Genomic DNA, 12086 nt, shown 5'->3' on the forward strand with positions numbered 1-12086 from the left:
GAAGCTGAAGCTCAAATATTTTGGCCACCTAATGCAAAGAGAAAACTCCCTGGAAAAGACCCTGATTCTGGGAAAGATTGAAGGCAAAAGGAGAAGGGGACGGCAGAGGATGAGATGGCTAGATAGCATCACCGATGCAATGAATATGAACTTGAGCACACTCCGGGAGAGAGCGGAGGACAGGAAGGCCTGGTGTGCTATGGTCCATGGGGTCACGAAGAGTCGGACACGACTTAACGACTGAACAACAACAACGAGTTGAAGCTCAGTCCAGACAAAGCAGAGGTACTGTCTGAGGTACAGTAGACAAGCTAAACTGGGGTTGGATGTGCAGCCTGTGCAAGCCCTCTCAATGATTATATTCATTTGGGAGGTGTTTCTGGACCTAGCATTGCTCCTGGAGGGTAAGTAGACTGTTGTGGCCAGGAATACCTTTGCCCAGCTTTGGCTGGTGTCAGTTCTGCCTGTTTCTGGAGAAAGCAGTGGCCAGAGTGATCACCTCCTATTTAGGCTACTGCAAACAGTCTACTCCTGTTTAGACTACTCTATGTGGGGTGCCCTTGAAGAGGGTTCTAAAACTGTAGCTAGTGCTAAGTGTGGCAGCCAGACTGGTTTCTGGTGTATGCTCTGCTGGCCATATTACACTAGTCCTATACCAACTGCACTGGCTTCCAATCGGTTTCTGGCCACAATTCAAGGTACAGGTGCTTACCTACCTGTATTTGGGGCCAGGATATCTAAAGTACTACCTCTTCCCACATCAGCTTGCCTGCTGTTTAAGATTTGTTTTGGAGGTCCTATTATGTGTCCCACTGCCAAGAATGGTTACGTTGATGGGAACATGGGTAAGGGACTTATCTGTCACCACTCTGCTTGTTTTGTTTTAGGTGGACCATTAAAGCATTATTGTTCTAACTTACATTTGAATTATTTTAAATGTAAACTGTTTTTAAAGATTTGTTTTTCTCCTGCTTTAATTTATTTAGTATGTTTATTATGACATTGTCTTATACACTAAATTTGTACGTTGCCTTTGGGAGACTCAAAGGTGACTAATAAATAACGAAGTAAATAAATAAAAGCAAGGGAAGGATTCCCATAAACTGTTCCCATGAGGAACCATTTATCTCTAAGCATCTCCGCTTGTGTGAACTCTTTGTGAACTAGACTGCATTATAGGAAGGAAAGTGGCTGTTAGGTGCATGATCTTGCCACTGGAGAAGTCAGACTACTAAATTGCCTTTTTGCTTACCTCCAGCTTTGCCAGTATCTACCAAGGGTTTGTTTTATATGCATCTAGTTCTGATAAAGATTCAGTGTGCATGCAACCGTGCTTCGAAACAGAATCTCACCGGGGGTCCGTAGCAGTGTAGTGAACTGCCAGACTGCCTGGTATAACTCTTTTGTGAAACTGATTGTTAAGACCTTTACTGATACTGTTTTTGAAAATCTACTGACTGTTTGTATGACTATTTCAAATAATAATTGAGTTTAAATGTATCATTTAATATTATAAAATTCATATAAAAAGTCAAGTACTGATCCAGTGCATTGTTGTTTGGTTCCTTGCACTTGGAGTGTTTGGGTTTGTATTAATTTATTGGGAACCTTGTCTTTGTTTGTTTGCATAGTGGTATATTGTTGCCAAGACAGCAAGTTCTACTCTAATCAAATGTCACAGTACACTTAGGTTTTGAGAACTCTAAAGCAGTAATGGGCACTGCATGGGTAGCCTGCTGTAAGGACATTACCATGGGCATCTCTACGCCGCCTAAAATCCTGCATTTAAAACGGGGCTTTTTGCTTCTGTTTTAAATGCAGGATCACAACTCCCTTTTTCACGTGTTTCCTTTCCCCCCACCCCTTCCCCCCTTGTTGTTGTTGTTCAGTTGTTCAGTCATGTCCGACTCTTCATGACCCCATGGACCATAACACGCCAGGCCTTCCTGTCCTGCGCTCTCTCCCGGAGCGTGCTCAAGTTCATATTCATTGCATCCGTGATGCTATCTAGCCATTTCATCCTCTGCCGTCCCCTGAGCCCCTTCCCCCCTCCTTCTCCCCTAATCTGAGTCTTCTGTTATCTTTCATTGATCTCACTCCTCTTCTTGCTGCTTTTACTCTTTAAACGGAGGAAACTGAAGCAGAACACAGTGGGGTAATTTGATAGCTCATTATCTGCAATCTATTTAAAAATGGAACAAAGGGCGTTTAGTGCAGGAGATGCCTTGAATGATCATGGTGTCATGTAAAGATCCCGTAAACTTCCATGAAGGAGCAATCTCAATTGCAGGATAAAAGCTCGGTGTGAAGGAGCCCCATGAATACTTAGGCACCAGTTAGCACCCATTATATTTTGCACTCCCATAGAACCAAAAGATGTGCACCTCCCTTTTGCAATCCACATTTTGTGCTCAACCTAATTTGGGGGGGGGGATAAAACCTTACATGATCATTCACCTCCTTTTTCTCTTTTTGTATTAAGAAAGACCCTCCCTCCAAACCCCAAACCTTTAAGAAAAGTTTCCAAACAGAATCACGGGGCTTTCCCTTCTCATGTTCTAGTTTTGTGCCCACTCTGTGGGGTTCTGGGTTACACACAGCATCCAAACCTTTTCTGGGAGTTGGCCAGTGTGTGCCAGTACCTAAAAACTTGTTCTAAACAACAGTCCTGTTTATTTCTTTGTGGTACTGTAAGTGGCTTCTATAGATGGAAGGAGCTAATCATCTTTGAACGTAGGAGGGAATGTTCTTGACCCTTTTTTTGCATTCAGCTACCAACCACATGTTGAGGATTACAGAATTTGTATAGTTAATATTTACTACGTAAATGTACTATGTTCCATGTAGGAGGTTGAACATCATGAAAATATTGTTTTAACAAGGGTTGTAGTTACTGTTTGTATTTTTTCCCACTGATGAGGACCAGTTTGGCATTGTATAGTTATACATTTTTTATTTGGCATTGTATAGTTATACATTTTTTATTTGGAAATCAGCATTGCAACTGTGCACGTATGATATACTGTAGGACTGCTGATCTATTGTTTTAAACTGTGGGTGAAATATTAGTTTTTATATTAAAATTTGTTATATATATTTTTGTAAACATGATTTTCCTTAAACCTTTTCCGTTTTGTTGTTTGGGCTTCTGGGAGGACCTGTGGCTTGTCAGTTGCCATGGACAGTAGATCCAATTTGGCCCTAGGCCTGATGTAAATTACATTGCTCTAACATGAGCAACCTCTAGCATGATGCCCATGGCGTCTGCTGGCATGTTTGGCTTCCCTGGAAAATCCATCGTACCAGCAAACGCTGTTGGCATTGCAGTGGCGGTCACTTACGCTTGTGCAATGTCATTTACATTTGGTATTATTGCTAATGTCATTTACATTAGCGTTAGTGCTGAATGGGATACTGTCCCCTATCATAACCTTCCTTCAGAAAGGTCTGTACCATACAGGGCTCAAAAGAAACCCAAGGGTTTGCCAGTAGCTATGTTTTCCCTGTCACAGTTCTTTTTTGGGATGTTTGTAGGTAACAACCTGCACCTTGTTGTCCGATATTAAGGTGTCCTAACAATTGGTGAATCACATAGAATTATTCATGCGACTCTGATATCCCAGAATGACCCAGTTCACAGCAGACACATTGAGGAAGAGCATCTTTCTATCCTTTCATATTGGAATAGATGATATCTATAGCTTAGCCTTTTCTATCTCCTAATTCAGTGCCCTCTTGGGCCTTTCTAATTCTTCAAGCAGTTACCTGTATTACCTCAGGTGCAATGTTATTTACCATAATCTGATTTGGCTCCTATCACATTTATCTGACTTCTATAACCCTCCCATCTCTTTATTTGGCATTAACACAGACACACACACACACACACACACACACACATGTTCATTTCTCTACTGCCCATATGCTGTCCTGTCTGGCCTAGTCTTCCCCACTTCCTCTATATTTAAACTGAATCATTGCTTGTTCTGAAGGCTGTGTATTTTATGTATCTATCTTTGTAATAAACCATGGATTGGATCCAGAGTTAAGCTGGAAAAAACGCCCTGGTGGAAGTAGACTTCCCTGCCCCTTCCTTCCCAGGTCAGCCCTCCAGTCCCCTGAGAATGCTACACAGGGAGTAAGGAGACCCTGCTGAATGGGGTGAACTGTGGTGTGGGCAGGAGGAGGAAATCCCCCCCCCAAATCAGGCAGAGAAACCTTTCATGAGTGGAGCTCTTCCTTTTGAGGAAAGTCCCTTCCTCTTGTAGAAGGCAGTTCCAGGATCCAACCCCATGTATTCAAGTATCCTTATACTTTGGTTATTATCTATTGGCTTATTTCTCCTTCTTGGAGCCTTAACTCCTCCATGGCACACTAGGTTAAAGATCTGCTGAGTCTAGGGGGGTGTTTCCATGACAACAGAAGAAGAAGCAAATGGAGGAGTACCGGATTTTTTAAAGGAATCAGCTTTGCTGCACTTTGGTCCATGCCGGGCTCCAGGAGCGAGTGTTTTGCATGAATAAAAATGGCTTCACAGAACATACTTCTGGGTGGGTATGGGTGTTGGAATAAATGTCATCTGACTGGCTAGGGCTGCTCAACCAATAAGAGACCCCCTCCAGCTCTCCCCCCTCCCTCTCCTTTCCCTTGAAGCTCTTGATGCACCTGCATTTCAGGAACAAGTCTCATTGACCACAATGGGAGTTACTTCTGAGTAGATTCACATATGTGTGTGCTGGGAAACGGGAAACACCTTTTGTCCTGATAAAAATAACTCCTCTCTCTTCCCCCTCCCCCTGCACACCTGCATTAAGTATTTTCTTAAAGCAACAACCATCAAAAGAGCAGTGTTCTCCCTGCTGAACAATCTCCTTCTCTCTCTCCCCTCCCACACAGTACTCACTTTGTTAAATAAACCATCAGTACAGGAGGAACACAGTGTTCTAGCTGCTGTGTTGGATCAATCAAAGCTTTGAAGCTTTGACATTAAGGCTCCTAAATGCATTATTTCGATTCATGGGAATCTCAGTGACTCCCTGGAGTGTGCATTTTGGGGACAAGCCTCATTGAGCACAACTGGAGTTACTTCTGAGTAGACACACATATGCTGGGAAAGATGTGGGGGGCACAGGGATAGGAAACCAGCCCCCTTTCTAACCCAGTGCTGCGCAGGATCCCTATAACAAGGGTATGAAGTAGTTACTTCCTAAGGCAATAAACCAAACAATGGAGAATCGGAGCCTCGAGATCACGCTTTACATCCTTTAGGGACTTTGTGCTTAAACTGTGCCATTTCAGTTGAGGGGGATCTCTGTAAATTCTAATGTGGGCATTCAGGGGACAAGCCTCATCGAGCACAATGGAAGTTACTTCTGAGCAGACACTAATTGGTTTGTGCTGGGAAACACAGGGATGGGAGACAGGAAACTCCCCTTGACTGGAGTCACAGTGAAAAGCACACCCGTGGGCAGGGCTAGCATACCCAAAGTAACTGCGTGGGTTGGGGCACACAACAACTATACTGTGAAGAACCCGACTTAAGGAAAAGAATCAGACTTCAAGCAGTGTCAGGAAATCTGGTTGTTCCCTCATAAGCTCCAGGGTGGCTGCAGGATGGCTATGACATCATGTATCCCTAATGACCTCCAAACACAGCCAGCTTGGAGTAAGTCACTTGTGGAGAAACTCCCTAGGTTAAGGATCCCAACACATGTACAGGTACACCTGTGTAGTGCCATACATGTATAGATGAGCAGTCTTTGCACTGCTGCTAGGTTTTATTCAATTTTTTGGATTTTTTTATACTGCAATTTTAAACATTTATATTTTACCACGTTGCATTTTATAGATTTAAATTGTTGTTAACCGCCCAAAGAACTTCAACTAGTGGGGGTATAGAAACGTAATAAATAAATAAATATGTGGAAACAGGGTACAGCTTTCCTTTTCCTTTTTTTTCTTCTTTTCGTTCCTTTTTTACAGTGGCATTGTCTCTGACCCAGCATCAGTGGCATGTTAATTTCATAAACTCAAGGAAGGAGGAGAAGATCTTGCTCCATTTTTCTAATTCTTAATTGTACAGCTAACCAGTAGTTCCACTTATAGAATTCAAAGGAGATGTGCAATTGATTAGGACAGATGGAAAGCGCCTTGTAGTCTAGTCAACGTCACCCCTAAGGGAAAGTATTTTGAGGGAGAAAAGTGCTACATAACTCCATATGTTATGTATATATGCAGTATGCACAAATCTTTCCCAGTAACAGAAAGAGGCAATTAAAAGAAAACATTGCATTGTTTCAACAATACCTGTTGGTTGTTGGGGGGGGGGAGTGCATTACACATCATGGACACTATCCAGAAAGCACCTGTGAGAGTCACATCAACATTTACTCATTAGACATGTACTCATGTCTAATACTAATGGCAGAAAGCGAAGAGGATCTCAAGAGCCTCTTGTTGAGGGTGAAAGAGGAGAGTGCAAAAGCTGGTTTGAAACTCAACATTAAAAAAACTAAGATCATGGCATCTGGCCCTATCACTTCCTGGCATATAGAAGGGGAAGAAATGGAAGCAGTGACAGATTTTACTTTCTTGGGCTCCAAGATCACCGCAGATGGTGACTGTAGCCATGAAATTAAAAGACGCTTGCTCCTTGGGAGGAAAGCTATGGCAAACCTAGACAGCATAGTAAGAAGCAGAGACATCACCTTGCCGACAAAGGTCCGTCTAATCAAAGCTATGGTTTTCCCAGTAGTAATGTATGGCTGTGAGAGCTGGACTATAAGGAAGGCTGAGCGCCGAAGAATTGATGCTTTCGAACTGTGGTGCTGGAGAAGACTCTTACGAGTGCCCTGGACTGCAAGGAGGTCAAATCAGTCCATCCTAAAGGAAATCAACCCTGACTGCTCATTGGAAGGACAGATAATGAAGCTGAAGCTCCAATATTTTGGCCACCAAATGCGAAGAGAAAACTCCCTGGAAAAGACCCTGATGCTGGGAAAGACTGAAGGCAAAAGGAGAAGGGGACGGCAGAGGATGAGATGGCTAGATAGCATCACGGATGCAATGAATATGAACTTGAGCACGCTCCGGGAGAGAGCGCAGGACAGGAAGGCCTGGCGTGCTATGGTCCATGGGGTCACGAAGAGTCGGACACGACTGAACGACTGAACAACAACAACATGTCTAATACAGCATTGCTAGAGGCTTAGTTCAGCTTGAAGCACTACCAAGGCCTATATACATAATTTGGTGGGACACGAAAAAAAGCATGTGTGCCATAGGGCAGGGATTGAACTTCTTTCAGCCCGAGGGCTGAATTCCATCTCAGAGAATCTCTCAGGGGCCGCATTCCAGTGGTGGTCAGTGCCAAAGGCAAAAGGGGAAGAGCCATAAATACCAGCTTATTTTAGCTTAAAGCTCTTCCTCTCAGTAACTAAGCCTTAGGAGGGTCACTTCAACCTTTTAGAATGGGGGGGGGGACTGCACTAAAGCTGGGGGAAAGCATTTCATGGTCCCAGTGCATAGTCTGAAGGCACATGAGGTCTGGTCTCAGTCTGGTCAGTGCATGTGGGGGAGACCACCTGGGAACCACATGTAGCCACCTTGAGTTCCATGATGGAAGAAAGGTGGGATATAAATGTAATGTAATAAATAAAGCATTCCTCTTCTGACAAGGATGAGTGGAATGATCTCCATCTTCCATTCAACTACTTCCGAAGAGTGTGAACTCTCCATTCAGTTCCATTCTAATCAAGTCCCGCAATACACCTATGAATTGGCTTTGAGAACCCTAAAGAAGTAATGGGGAAGGGGGTGGAACCAACCCCAGAGGGCAGATTGAGACTGCAGGTGAGCCAGATTTGCCCCCCTGCTGAAAGGTTCTGCGCCCCAGCCAGAGGCAATCACTGCTCTGTAATGCTACCAACAAGTGTCTGAAAACGTCATTTATATACAGGTAGGATGAACTTTTTGAAAATTCTCAGCAGCTATATATATAATCCTTTTTACTTAGACTCAGCTCAGAATTTTCTTGCAGAAGCACCCCTGTTACAGGGAAACACAATATGGAAAGCAGAAACCTGGAGAAACTATTGCATTCAAAACCAATGTGACTGATGATGCTGTATAAACATCTCTAACGACTATTCACAGACCTGCCCTGACGAAGATTTGGCTTTACAGTCCAAACCATTAAATCCAAATCCTTTATCAAGTAAAGTCATTATCACAGAATCCTTGGCACTTATCTGTTTCTGATGGGATCCAGATTCAGTTGCACTTAACTTTTCACATTGATTTCAATGGGACTTAAGCATAACAAACGTAGTCTGGATCCAACCTGATGAATTCAGAACCACTCTGTGGCGAGGTGTATATATTTTATTTATTTAGGGCACAATCCTATGCATATTTAGATGCTGGGAGTTGTAGGACGTTTTTCTGTCTTAATAGATTTTCATTCTACTTTTTCTATAAAGGCTTTAGGGCAGTTACGAATGGTAGTCCTACCCAGACTAGGCCCATTCACTTCAATGCGTCTACTCTATGTAGGAGCACCATTGGATACTACCTGTATATTCCAAGTGGCTTACACATCCAAAAGCAAGACATCAGAACACCTTGAACTACATGTAATGGCCACAAGCCCCTGCATTAGGATTACATTTCTGTAAAGGCAGGATAGGCTTGAAAGTGTAGTGTGTGCATTTGTGCTAAATCCTTCCCCTATCTGTGTCCCAGCCCCTTGCTGAGACCACCTCCTGAGTCCTTCTTCTCCTGTGTGCTGTGCTTTAAATCACCCCTCACCACACTTTATAGAAATTTGTTATGACCCACATTCCGGCACATGGCTCATGCCAATTTCATGTCTAATTTGCTCTTCAGTTGTGCACTTGTTGAAACAATGCTATATTTAAACAAAACACTCACATTAATTTTTACTATCATGATAAACAAGAGGTGAGCTCCATCAGAGACAACACCAAACTCTATAAACTTGAACGAGTCCAAAGCGATGAACACTGTTGCCCTGCCCTCAACACACACACACACACACACAGCGCTTTATAATCCTCAAATTCAGCATCACGCATGATCAATGATCATCACAGATTTGCACTTGTAGACAGCAGGACACAAAACAGGTTCCCTTCCTTTCAGCCACTGAGACTCAGAAAGGTTTCCCCTTGTATTTTCAGACCATTGACTACACCCACATGCAAACTTTATCCAGACAACAAATGACACGCTAATTTATTTTAATCCACCAACAACAACAACAACAACAACACCAGGACCATATCACTGACTGATCCCTGACGCTATATCATCTCATCTGGACCTTGAGAGGTGATGGTGGGCTTTAAACAGAAAGGGGGAGTGGGTCGATCATGCCTCATATTTGGGGATGCCAACTACCCAAACATGTGAGACCAGAACCTGTGAGCATCTCTTTCTCTATCTTGGAGCTCGTCTATAGCTCAGGGAGAAACACCCACACCCATATACACAGGAAAAGGCTGATACACACCCACTGCACACCCCACCAAGATTCAGCAAGACAAATTCCCTTGGACGCTCGAGGATATCCGAGCCCCCTCACATAGTCTCTGGAGAACGAAGCCAAGCACTTATTTGAACCTGGCCCCAAATCACATAGGGCGATGGGAACATTTGTTCTTTAAAGGGGGGACGTGAAAAGGGGGTAGCCACTGGAGTGTGTGTGTGTGTGTGTGTGTGTGCGGGGGGGTAGTGATGGTTTAAATCCAGCCCAGCAGGGAATCCCTAGGTGTTCCTGGCCTTTCCCCCCAACAGCACAGACACACCTTATGTTGCCTACATATCTGAGGAAAAACGAGCCCCCTCGCCATCTCCCCCCTGGGTGGGGGGTCCCACCATCGCCTCGCATCTCTCCCTGTCACTCATCGCGGCCCCTTCGGACAGCCACAGGACCTGCTCGCGCGATCAAAGAAGCCCGCGGTGATCGATTTCCCATCAAGGTGAGCGAGGAGCCCTTCCCCGCCGCCCCTCCTCTCCATCTTACCTTGCAGCTCGAGGAGGGGGGTGCTGCCGCCGCCGCTGCTACCGGGAGCGCTTCGGGGCTCGGGGCTCGGGGCGGGGGGGGGGGGCGAGCGTGCGCGTGTGGACCTGGCAGAGAAGAGGCAGGAGTTTGCAAGGGAGTCCGGCTCCGGCTTGTGATGTGAGCAGCCCCGTCCCAGCTCACTAAATTAATCACTTTGCCTTCTCTACCCCCCAAAAAAGGAGGGGGGAGAAAAGGAGGAGAGCGGGGGGGTGGTTAGAAAAGAAGGGAGAAAATATCAAGCGTACAGAAAGGAAGAAGGGTCCCTCCGTGACTGGCATCAATATCTCCTTCGGCAGAGCTTCAAGGGAGCCATGGCAACGAGCCCCTAAACCTCCCAAATCTCTCCCAGCTACACACACACGCCGCCGCCGCTCAAGGGAGGAAAGAGACAGCCAGAACCCTCCCACCCTACACACTCCGGCAAGGCTGAAGAGATACAGAAGGCTGCGAGCCGGGAGAATTCCCCGGGAAGGCGCGCGTGTAAAACGTGTCTCCCCTGTCTTGCGGGATCAAGTACTTGTTTGATCTGTGCCAATCCGGAATGCTGGAAGGGGACGCCGGCGCCTCGTTCACCTGGCCATTTGATGGGGTTATACGTGGGGGGAGATCACTTCACACACATCCGCCTGGATTGTCCCCATCCCAACACCGCTCCCCCCGCCCAAGTAAAACGTGTTTTCCAGTTCAGACTGTAACAAATAGGCAGCTGCGAGGGTGGCGTGGGGGCTATATCTGCCCCCCCCCTCCCCGCCACTTCATCCAGGTATGAAGCCCTTTCCTTTCCTTTCCTTTCCTTTCCTTTCCTTTCCTTTCCTTTCCTTTCCTTTCCTTTCCTTTCCTTTCCTTTCCTTTGACCATAAACATTCAGTGATCATTTTCTGAAAGGCAAATGCTGTGATGGGCTACAGAGAGAGAGAGAGAAATACAGATACAGACATACAACCAGGTGTGGAACTCCTCCCCTGGATCCATAAAAATTAAATGAGCATTCCCTTAAGACGCAGGGCAAGGAGGAGAGAGACTCTCTCAGCCTCCACCCAGCCAGGTTCTCCTTCTTCCTTTGATCATAAAATGATTTTCTCTTAACTCTGGAGGAGTAATAAAAGGAAGGGGGCAAATCCACCCTAAAGTAGATTTTCACTCCCATGATCACGAGATTAAAGGGAAGAAGTGTGTGTATTTGTGGAAGAGAATTCATATACACACACACACACACACACACATACACACCCCAAAGCAGGTGTGAAGCCCCTAGATTATATCCATGTGAATCTCTCCGAAGGGGTGGTAAAGTGGGAGATCACCCTCACCACACACACACACACATACACACACACACACACTATCCTTGCCATGCTGAACCACCCAGCGTTACCAAGAGCAACAAGAAGCTCCTTCGGGAGCGCGCCGTACCTTGAAAAATCAGCAGAGTTCCTCTCCTCCAGAGCAGCTGCTTGGAGCAGTGAAGAGAAAACGCAGAGGGGGTTAAAGAGGAGGGCGGTGGGCACCAGGCATCAAATGGATGGGGAGAGGCTTTCTTTGGCACAGCTGCCCTCCTCTCTGATTCTCTCTCTTTCTCTCTCTCTCTCTCTCTCTCTCTCTCTCACACACACACACACACACCCTTCCACCCCCCACCCCCTCCTCAGGCTGCTTGTAATGGGAGTGATTGCATGCCAGCCTCCTCCTCTTCCCCCAGCTGCCCAAGGGCAAGGAGCTGCAGAGAGTCCAGTCCTGGCATGTTCACAGTGCCTCTCACTTCCATTCCCTGAATGCGCAGGTATCTGCCACACCCTTCCAGACTAAAGTGCTTGGAGTTCAGGAGCAGATGGAGGTGCTCCTTAAAAACTTTCCTAGAATTTTGGTGAAGTGGAAGGGAAGATTCTGAGAGATGGGAAATGATGGTGGGGGTGGGGGACAGGGGGGAGGCACAGCACAGATGGTTTGACCAGTTGTGAAGGATGCCCTCTCCCCACCCAAAAGGTGTGCAGGAGAAATCTTT

At 45.6% G+C, this 12086-nt stretch overlaps 1 protein-coding gene across 7 annotated transcripts in view; it reads right to left on the bottom strand.

The window, feature by feature from the left end:
- The window catches only part of CHL1 (cell adhesion molecule L1 like), a 364319-nt gene extending 352593 nt beyond the window's left edge, over positions 1–11726 (bottom strand). Inside the window, exon 1 of one of the 7 annotated variants that reach the window (XM_084840333.1) lies at positions 11498–11726. The gene's annotated coding sequence lies outside the window, so the exon portion shown is untranslated. Of the gene's footprint in view, positions 1–10045; positions 10490–11497 lie in introns of those variants that run through there. The other 6 variants (XM_084840331.1, XM_084840332.1, XM_084840326.1 and 3 more) reach the window with 6 other exon arrangements.
- Positions 11727–12086: the final 360 nt, after the last annotated feature.

The sequence above is a fragment of the Heloderma suspectum genome, chromosome 2, assembly GCF_057233095.1.
Source record: "Heloderma suspectum isolate Gila_16-S chromosome 2, 16-S_ref, whole genome shotgun sequence".
In the NCBI taxonomy this organism is placed as follows: Eukaryota; Metazoa; Chordata; class Lepidosauria; order Squamata; family Helodermatidae; genus Heloderma; species Heloderma suspectum.